Source organism: Echinops telfairi, unplaced genomic scaffold (genome assembly GCF_000313985.2).
Source record: "Echinops telfairi isolate 266 unplaced genomic scaffold, ASM31398v2 ScPeMD7_7463;HRSCAF=8501, whole genome shotgun sequence".
In the NCBI taxonomy this organism is placed as follows: Eukaryota; Metazoa; Chordata; class Mammalia; order Afrosoricida; family Tenrecidae; genus Echinops; species Echinops telfairi.
In genome coordinates, this window is record NW_022111363.1 from 8,455,905 (window position 1) to 8,466,152 (window position 10,248).

The 10,248-nt window shown below is 45.1% G+C and overlaps 1 pseudogene; it reads right to left on the bottom strand.

The window, feature by feature from the left end:
* Window positions 1–4,794: 4,794 nt before the first annotated feature.
* The window catches only part of LOC101639462, a 14,339-nt pseudogene continuing 8,885 nt past the window's right edge, over window positions 4,795–10,248 (bottom strand).

The window sequence follows — 10,248 nt, forward strand, 5'->3', positions numbered from 1 at the left end:
CAACCAGTGGCTCTTTTTGTTGTTGCTTCCCACCTGGTTTGTTGAAGCAGTAGGTCAGACGGCAATTGCCATCATCATGCCTATCAAAGTGGCTGGCCACAAAACCTCCAGCACTACATTCATCCCCAGGGCACTCCCAACGAAGATGACTGTTCTGCCGTTTTCATCCACTGTGGGGTATTTCAGGACAGCAGGCTTAACCTTTGTTCTCTTTTGCTTGCTTTCTGGGAGAGTAGGTTAAGACTTGTTCCTTTCCTTGGCGTGAGCATGAAGTCCCAGCTCCAGATGAAGAGTAGTCTCCTTTTGAATGCTGTGGTTGGACAAGGTACTTCCATCTTGCAATCGTTTGCCATTGAAGGTCAGTCTCTGCCGATCCTTATTCTGGATCTTGACCTCTACACTTCCTATTGTATCCAAGGGTTCAACCCCAGTATTAGAGTTCTTACGAAATCAACAGCTCGGCAGTGGCTCCACTATGGGTGGTGGACTTTCTGATACATATATATTTTTTAAACCTTGAAAAGACGCTGGATTATGTGAAATGCTTTTGAGCTCATCATGTGATCATTTTCCTCTGTTCCAATAATGTGGCATGATGCGTTGGCTTTCTTACCTGTTTCTTTTGTCATTGGCATTCATACCTCATAGGCAGCCATGTTCAAATATTTGACCAAATTTAAACTCTTCATTTTTCTGAGAGGTTTAGAACTTGTGCCATTTCTCTTACCAGCATCCTTTCTCTCCTCACCCCTGAGTTATTTAATAGCTGTGTGGTAGCATAGTGGGTTAAGTGTTGGACTGCTAACCAAAAGGTCAGCCGTTTGAAACCACCCGCTGCTGTGAGGGAGAAAGATGAGGCCTATTGCTCCTGTCAAGAGTTACGGTCTGGGAAATCCATAGGGGCAGTTCTAGCCTGTCCTATAGGGTCGCCATGAGTCATAAGTCAGCGCGATGGCAGGAGTTTGGGTTTGGTAAAGCTCATGCCAAGCTTTCATCGCAGAGCCCAGTCCCATTTTGAAGGAGAAGCTCCCATCTGCTCCATTAATCCTCTCCATCTTTGTCTCAGGTCTCTTCCTTGCTCCGGAACTTGTAAGGCCTTCCCATTGTTCATCAGATCAAATCTAAATGTATTCCGACACTTACAGCCCTTTAGAACCCAATTTTATAGCACCTCTTTGTTCTCATGATTTATGGAAAGCGTAAACTAGATACTGAGGGCCACCCAGTAATAATGTAAAATTTTACTCTGGTTAGATTTCTGACACTACAAGTGCAACTATGTAATTTACCTCTTCCCGATATTTTCCTAGTTTCTCAATTAACCTTGGCAACATACTCTCAAAAATTGTGTTTTCCATACATTTTGGAGGTGCATTGCATATATCCTATTGTAAAAGCTTTAATTTCTTTATATCTGGTTGGGGCATTTATGCAAAGAAATGAAAACATGTTTTGTTACTGTGTTCTGAAGTAAGGAAAATGCAAATGCATTTTGTTTCTCATGAAAAATATATGAGCTGCATAGAAAATTTCTGGGAAGATAACATGCTCTTTAAACTACTTATTAATAGTGATTATTTCTGCAATATGGAACCGAGGAAGGAGGAAAAGGAGATTTCCTTTCATTTTATTTCCTTTTGAACTATTGTGATTTTGGATTCTGCATGTGGAACAAAGGCGAAAAGAATAAATAAATAAGAATTTAGTTCTGTGTTTTCCCTGGCCCATAAACTTCACGGCAAACCCCTCCAGACCATATAATAGTAGTGACATTTAAAGCTTCTTCATGTGGTTTAAATCTCTAAGCCAGTTGATGAACTGAAAGAATGTCATCATATGCATCCTTAAAATGAATGACCAAATCACCCATCTCTGGAGATTTGGCTGGCTCCACCGAAGCGCGCCATTTTGTCACTCTAATTGAGTCACAGCCTTCTGCTGCTGTCCTGAGTCAGTCGGACCAGCGTGGAGTTGTCGCTGGGGGAAACTGGCAACATGACTGGTTTGGGAGGCCCCTTCCTGGTTAGGTTGGCTCAGATGGTACATTCAAACCCTGATGTCCAGATGAGGTTTCCGGAGTGTGGCTGCCTTTGCTCTTTGACTCCTACTTATTCTTTTGTTTTCCTTGCACACTCGAGATTTATTTTAGAGTGGGAAAGCCTGGTCTTTAACCTTGGGCGACTTTTGGAAGCACAGCCGGTAGTTCTATGGGGTCAATGAAAGGACCATTTGTCAATTGTTTATTTAGTTTTACAGTTAGAGATGTCTTTATAAGAATAGACAAGTGAGATCAAGAAGTGCAGACATCTGAATGAGAAAAAGAACATCTTTGCTTGGAGGAGTGGAGTCATCTAGAAAGCTCTTTAGCACCAGGCTAAATTGGGTGTTTTAAAGAAAAACGCCTCCTTAATTTGCAGTCTCACACTTTGCCTTATTCGATCAAAGAGTTTCTGTTTTGTTGCAATACGATTAGGCCAATTCTTCTTTGTCAGGAAAGTTTTACTGCCTTATGTTTTTATTGTCTGAACGGGCCGGTTGCATATTGTGAGGTGAGTTCTTGTCTTTGCTTCTCAGTCCTGAGAAGTGGCTTGGATTACCCCAAAACCAGAGTGGCAGAGGTTGGAAAGCGTGGGCTCCTTTCTGGAGATTTCTTTTTTCACTGCCTCTGGGCAAGGAAAGAGGGTGCCTTTTGTTTTATGAAAGCACTGGGAACAGAGTTGGCGCCTGCCAGTTGCTTCACTGACTGGAGCACAGGTTTTGTCTTGTCTCATCTTGAACATGCGCTCCAGTTTAGGATGCGGGTAATATGCATTGACACCCAGTGCCTGTGGAGCCCTGAGGTAGTCATACAGTTTGATACTAATAAGTATAGTTGGTTTGTTACGGTAAAGTTTAGTATGTGGTGCTTGTTAGGATTTGGGGGTAGGTGCTGTTGAGAACATATATATAAGAGAAGTGAAATGGTGTTGGTTCAAAACATCCGTGGAATATTTTAATAACATTTTTCCCCTTGAACTTTTTGAAACCCCATTGTATAATATATCAAAATACACACATCTCGTCATAGCTATTGTGTGTATATATGTCATATATATACATACATTGCATGTATATATATGCCAGTCTCGATATCTATGTCAATATATAGGTTGTATAAACGTCTTGTCATAAAAACCCAAAAGGGAACTACTGCCCCGTGTGTGGTGTCGATTCTGCACATAGTGAGCCTGGAGGGTGGAGTGGAATTGCTCCAAGGACTCAGAAACTAGAGATTTTTATGGAAACAAACTGTGTCCTTAGTTTCCCTTGGAGTGGTTGGTGGGCTTGAACTTCCAACCTTTTGGTTAACATCCAATTGCTTAACCCACTGCCCTACCAGGGCATCTCATCTCGTCATAGCTGTTGTATATACGAGGAGGTTCCCCCCCAAAACCAGAATTGTACTGGTAGAATGGAGCTTTCTTAGTTTGCATCCCCCCAGCCCCCCACCAGGCTGAGCGTAGAGCAACTCGCTCTGAGTGCCCCAAATGGTGTCACCTGGAAGGGTTCTCTCTGGTCAGAGTGAATTTTCATAAAAAAATCATAAAAGTCATTTCGTTCAAACCTTTTTTTTTTTTTATGGCCAATTTAAGAGAACAGCATGCGGCTGTGAAATTTTGTTGCCTGCTCAGGGGGAAAAATGCCGCAGAAACTGTTGTGATGTTGAACACTGCTTACAAGGACAGCGTTATGGGAAAAACTCAAGTGTACGAGTAGTTTTCTCATTTCAAGAAAAAGTGAAATGTCGATTGATGGCAAACCTCGTCCTGGACATCCATCAACTTCCTGAACAGAGGAAAATGTCGACTTGTGGTACATTTGGAGTTCGTTCCACCAAGTCAGACTGCTAATCAAGTTTTCTATTTGGAGGTTCTGAAGAAAAATGGCATAACAGTGTGAGACAAAAAGGGCCCGATTTGTGGCACACAGGGGACTGGTTTTGCCACCATGGCATTGCGCCTGCTCACCCAGCCATCTCTGCGCCAGTTTTGGGCAAAAACCATGCTTCTCTTGCCCCATGCACCTTAATCACCTGACTTTGCTCTGCGTGACTTCTTGTTTGTTTCTGCAAATGCAGAGGGACGTGAAAGACCGTGATTTGAGGATGCAGAAGAGGTGAAGAGAAAAACGAGGGAGGTGCTGTCAACCATTCCACACAGAAGAGTTTAAAAGGTGTTTCCAAGAATGGAATCACAGATTTGACAAATGTATTTAAGTATCATGGAGGGTGCTTTGAAGGTGATAAGGTTGTTTTGTAAAAAAGTTTGAAAGACATAGCTTTGAAAAAAAATTCTGCTTGGGGGGTACCCTCTCACATGTGCTCACAGCCTACTGCCATCAAGTTGATTCCAGCTCCTGCAGCCCTACAGGATACAGTGGGACTACTCCGTGGGCTTCCAAGACTGTCTGTCTTTACAGCAGCAGGCTGTCTTCCCTGCAGGGCGACTGGTGGGTGCAAACCACGGAGCTCCTGGCTCGTAGTGCAGATGCTTGACCCACTGCACCACCATGGCTCCTTATTTGTGTGTCAGTAGCTGCAGGGCATGCGATATTTAATATGGCCCTTCTAGCCCTAGTCTTTTTGTTTATCTTATTTCATAATCATAAACTTAACTCTGCTTTCCAGCTGGACTCGGAGCATAAGGAAAGTAGGAAACCCGAAGAACGGAGTGAGAGCACATGATTAAACGACACTGCAAGCACATTGGGAATAGAAGGGTGATGTCCCAAGCTACACAAGGAATGGTCTGGTGCTTAAGATAAAACATGAAAATACAGATCAAATTTAATTAGAGTTGTCCAGTCAGCAATGGTGAGCTTCCTGCTAGCCTTGCCATTCCTGGAACCAAAACGCCTCATGGCTTCCACAGTGCTCATGCCTTCTTCCACCTGACCAAAGACCATGTGTTTGCCATCAACCATCTGTCTGAGCAGAGCAGATAAAGTATTGGGGACTGTTCACAGTGGGCCCAGCCTGTGCCATGGACAAGATGCCAGGACCTGTGTGCTCCAGGATGAAGTTTTCACCTTCAAACTTCTCTCCATAGGTGGACTTGCCACAGTGCCCTCATGGCGTGTGAAGTCACCCCCCTGGCACATAAAGCCCGGGATGATTCTGTGAAAGCAGGAACCTTTCTAACCAAAACCTTTCTCTCCAGTGCTCAGAGCGCGGACGTTTCCTACTGTCTTTGGACCTTTGTCTGCAAACAACTGGAAAGAGATGCGGCCGAGGGGCTCGCCATTGACAGCTATGTCAAAAAACACAGTAGGGTTGACTATGGCTGGACACAACAGGACCAGAGAAGACTACAAATACAGGCAACGGTGTTTGCAAAGCCTCTAGCTGTAGTCTTTGATATGCCCAGCAAGCACACTTTTTCCTGGTGGATTGGGCAAGAAAAGGTTAGGGCAAGAATCTGGTAGAGGTATGATTCAGTTGTGAGTGGTAATTATCAGGGTCAGTTGTGATGACCGTCCTGCCGGGTATAAAATGAGCCATCTCACAAGTTAGTTGGTAGAGGGGATCTCACTGCCATCAAGGGGTAAAAAGCTTTGGACATCCCCTCACAGAAGGGACCAGCCAGCCAGGGTGCAGCATAGCACTGACAAAATACACACTTCTCTAGTTCAGTGGCTCTCAACCTTCCTCATGCCGCAACCCTTGAATACTCTTCCTCATGTTGTGGTGACCTCCCAACCATAAAATTATTTTCGTTGCTACTTCATAACTGTAATTTTACTACTGTTATGAATTTGGTGACCCCTGTAAAACGGTTACTCGACACCCCCCCCCCAAAGAGGTCATGACCCCAGGTTGAGAACTGCTGCTCTGGTTCTTTAATGCTACCCCCTTCCTCTATCATGACCCCAGTTCTATCTTACAAGTCTGGCTAGACCGGAGCATGTACACTGGTACAGATAAGAGCTCTTGACACACAGAACCCAGGGGAGATAAACCCCTCAGGACGAATAATGAGAGTAGTGATACCATGAGGGTAGGGGGAACGTGGGAGAGAAAGGAGAAAGGGGCAACCAATCTCAATGATTGATGTACCCCACCCTTGCCCTACCCGGGCCGAACAACAGAAATGTGGGTGAAGGGAGACAGCAGATGGTGTAAACTATAAAAATAAAAATAATTTACAAATTATCGGGTTCAAGAGGGTTGAGGAGGGGTAGGTGGAAATAAAAAGCAAGAGGGATTAAAAAAGCTACAAATGGAAGTGTGTCATTTGGATCCTGAGGTCTGTCTGCATTGAGCCTCCTCATACCTGGGCTGGAGAGCTGAGACGGCTGAGCAGTAGTAGAGAAGTGGTAGCAGCAGCATCAAGAGCCAGAACACGCACAGCCCAAGCGAGAGCCGTGGGCTTCTCTAGCCACAGGCAGGGTGAAGCGGGGTGCCTTCCAGCAGGACGGTTGCTTGCAGGGAAGGGTGTCATTGGGCACTCAATTGGGAACCTAGGTTTGCTTGACCCAGGGATTTAGAGCCAAACATCCTGGGCCCGAGACATAAGGCAATGGAGTACCCTGTGGGCATTTATCAGCTACTGAAAGCTCTCTAATGGTGACGAAGCAGGGCAGAGGCCACAGGGATCATTTGGCTGAGAAATCAAGGACTGGCGAGAAGCATGCCTGCACCCACCGCTGAGAAAAGGCAGTCGTGACTGGGAGAGCTGGGTGTGTCCTGAGCATTTCTGATCCCGAACTGTCAACTGTTGTGGTGAGGGTCCATCCAGTGGGTTCCCACTCTCAGCGACCCTATGCACAGAATGCAGCACTGCCCTGCCCTTCGCCATCCTCACAATTGCTCCCGTTCATTTCCCTAATAAATCCCATAACTGAGTATTGTCTCAGATTTCTCTGTGGCCATTCTAGTGAATTATCAAACCTCACTGAGAAAAGAGAGTACTTTAAGAGAGATGATAACATAGTTTAATCCTAGTGAAATTTGCTGGTAGTGGTTACACGTTAGTCTGCTAGCCACAGGGTCAGCAGTTTGAAACCACCAGCAGCATTCCTCAGGAAAAGACAAAGCTTTCGACTCCCATAAAAGTTAAAGGCTATGTAGAAAAAGAATGTTTGGAGACTGATTGTGGTAGCGATTGTTCATTCTACTTGATGTGATTGAAATATGGAATGATATTACCATATATATGTACTATTAAAACACTAATTTCTGAAATTTAAAAAAAAGTTACTCTGTCCTGTAAGGTCTCGATTGACTTGGAGTTGATTTGATTTATCTGTTTTGGGAGGAGGAATCAAACCATTTAGTTGAGAAGTTTCTGGGCGCCAAAGGGGGAGGCGACAATAATAGCCAACAACTGAAGTCCAGCCTGGGTTCTCTTGGACTTTACAGCTCCCACAAGTTGATTTATCCTTTTCAAACTTTTCTCATGGTAAAATATATGCATTATAAAGTATCTTGCCTTTTTAGGCATTGTCTCAGTTATCTAGAGCTGCCGTAGTAGAAATAACTAAAGCGGATGATTTTAACAAACAAACGCATTCTCTCAATAGTTTCGGCGCTTAGACACTCAGGTCAGGGAGCCGGCTCTAGGGGAAGGCTTCTCTCCCTGTCGGCTCAGAATAAAAGCCCTTGTCTCATCACATCATCACATCCTGGGCCTGGTATTCCTTGCAGATCTCAATGCGTTTTGGACCTACGAGGCTCTCCTTACAGACCCTGGAGATAAAGGATTACTCCACTCTTGGCTCTTCTTTCTTATTGGTAGTCAGCTTCCCCAGAACTCTCCTTCATTGTTTAATCTCTTATATCTCAAAAGAGATGGACTCAAAGCCTCATCTTGTGGATTGTATCCCGCCTCATTACCATAGCTGCCTCTAATCCTCCAGTCCCTTCCCACTTGCATCGGCCCTGTGTACCACAAAGTGCAACACTGCCTCGTCCTGCTCCATCCGCACAGCTCTGTATATTTGAGCCCATTGTTGCAGCCACTGTGTCAATCCATCTCCTTGAGGGTCGTCTTCTTTTTCTCACTGCTCCGCTACTTTGTCAAGCATGATGTCCTTCTCCAGGAACTGGTCTCACCTGACAACATGCCCAAAGTCTCGCCATCTTTGCTTCCAAGAGAGTCCTGGTTGTACTTCCTCCAAAACAGATGTGTTATTCTTTTGCTACTCCATAGTACTTTCACTATTCTTCGCCAGCACCATAATTCAAAGGCATCAGTTCTTCTTTGGGCTTTCTTATCTCTTGTTCAGCTGTCAGTGGCCAGTTCCTCTGAAGCAGGCAGCCTGTTCTTCGTAATCAGTCAGTCTGGAAGCTCTGCTGAAATCTGTTCACTTTGGGTGGCCCTTCTAGTATTTGAAAATACCAGTGACATAGCTGGTATATCTCAGCAATAGTTAAGCCACCACAGTATAACAAATGGACAGCCAAGTGGTGGCGCTGTCCTGTTAGAAATTAGGAGCTACAACAGAGGCTCTTTATGTGGACTGCCAGGAGCCCTGGTGGGGTGCTGAGTTATCTTTTGGGTTGTTCACCTCAAGGTCAGTCCTTTGAAACCACCAGCTGCTCCATGGGAGAAAGATGGGGCTACCCACTCCTGTAAAGATGGACAGTCGCAGAAGCCCACAGGGCAGTTTTTCCCGTCCTATAGGGTCTCTATGACGTGGACTTGACTCGATGGCAGTGAATTGTTGAGCTGAATATAATTAAAAGTGGAGGGGAATTAGATAATACTGAGAAGTTGACACATGTTTTGAGAGGCACATACAGCCCATCGCAGCTGTTTTTAAGTGTTGTCTAACCACCACCACTACTTAATAGTTTCCAAACTTTCTCATCATGACACCAGCCAGCTAGCTTCTCTAGTGGAGCAAAATCAGTGAAGCTTTTCTATATGTAGAGAGAGGTTTATACCAAGGAAATGGCTCACAAGGTTGTAGGAGCGAACAAGTTCCGAGTCCACAGGTCAGATAGTAGTCCAGAGTCTTCTCCTACTTCCATAGCTTCTGGGACTGGTGAGCCCAACATGAGCAGGAAGACAGAGGCTTCTGGATGTGAAATGAATGAATCCAGAGTCAGCAGGTCAGATGGCAGGCTGGGGACGACTTCTGGGATGGACATGCCGTTGGCTCAAGTCCAAAGCACCGGAGGTTGACGTGTTAGATGCAGGATGTAGACCCAGAAAGAAGCAAAACGTACCCTTCCACTGGAACCAGGCCACACCCTGGAGACGATCTCATCATGGGGAATTACTCGATCTTAACTGCAAACTGACAGAGCCCTGGTGGCGTAGTGCTTACGGGTGCAGCTGCTAACTGCTAGGCCACACTTCGAAATCACCAGCCACCCCAGGGAGAAAGATGGGGGCCTTCCACTCCCATAAATACTTGGGAATCCACAGGGACAGTTCTCCCCTGTCCTGTAGGATCGCTGTGAATCATCTCCATGGCAGTGCGTGAGAGTGAACTGTCAAGTCAGCCAAGTGACACAGAACCTGAACTACAACTAGCCCACCACTCCAGACCAACACCACTGCTAGACTGCTTAAGGAAGACCCTGCATCTTCCACCTCTTTCTACACCCAAGCCCTTGATAGCCATTAGGAAATTTTTGTCTCTGCATTTGGCTAGTTCAGATATGTCACGTGAGATCTTGCAATAGTTGTTCTCTTGTGACTTTTAGTGATTTCAGCTTAACATTTTCATGGTTCATCCATGTAGCATGTATAACAACTTCATTTCTTTTTATGACTGAACACCATTCCGTTGCACAGCTGTCTCACATTTTGTGTATTTATCTAGCGGTCTTTGAACATTGGGGCTGTTTTGACTTTTGAGCTCCTGTGCCTCATGGTGTGACAAGTTGACTTTTGTAACCCTGAATTTCCTAATGGGCTGAGTGAAAATCTCGAATGTAAGAGCCATTGTGAGAGCGGCACAGGATTGGGTCGTGTCTCGCTCTGTCGTACATAGAGTCGTTATGAGTCAGAACTGACTTGATGACACCTAATGACAGCCTTAAAGGATTACATGCTGTGTTATTCTGGGTACATTAGAGGAACAAATCCACAGAAACTCATGTGTCAGAGAGTTTTATATAAAGGGTAAGTGCGCATCAAGAAAACATCCCAACCCAGTGCTGCCCAAGTCCACAAGTCCAACATTAACCCTATGTCCGACTCCAATCCACAAAGCCCTCCTCTGTATTAGTCTAGGTACTTTGGAGAAACAAATCCA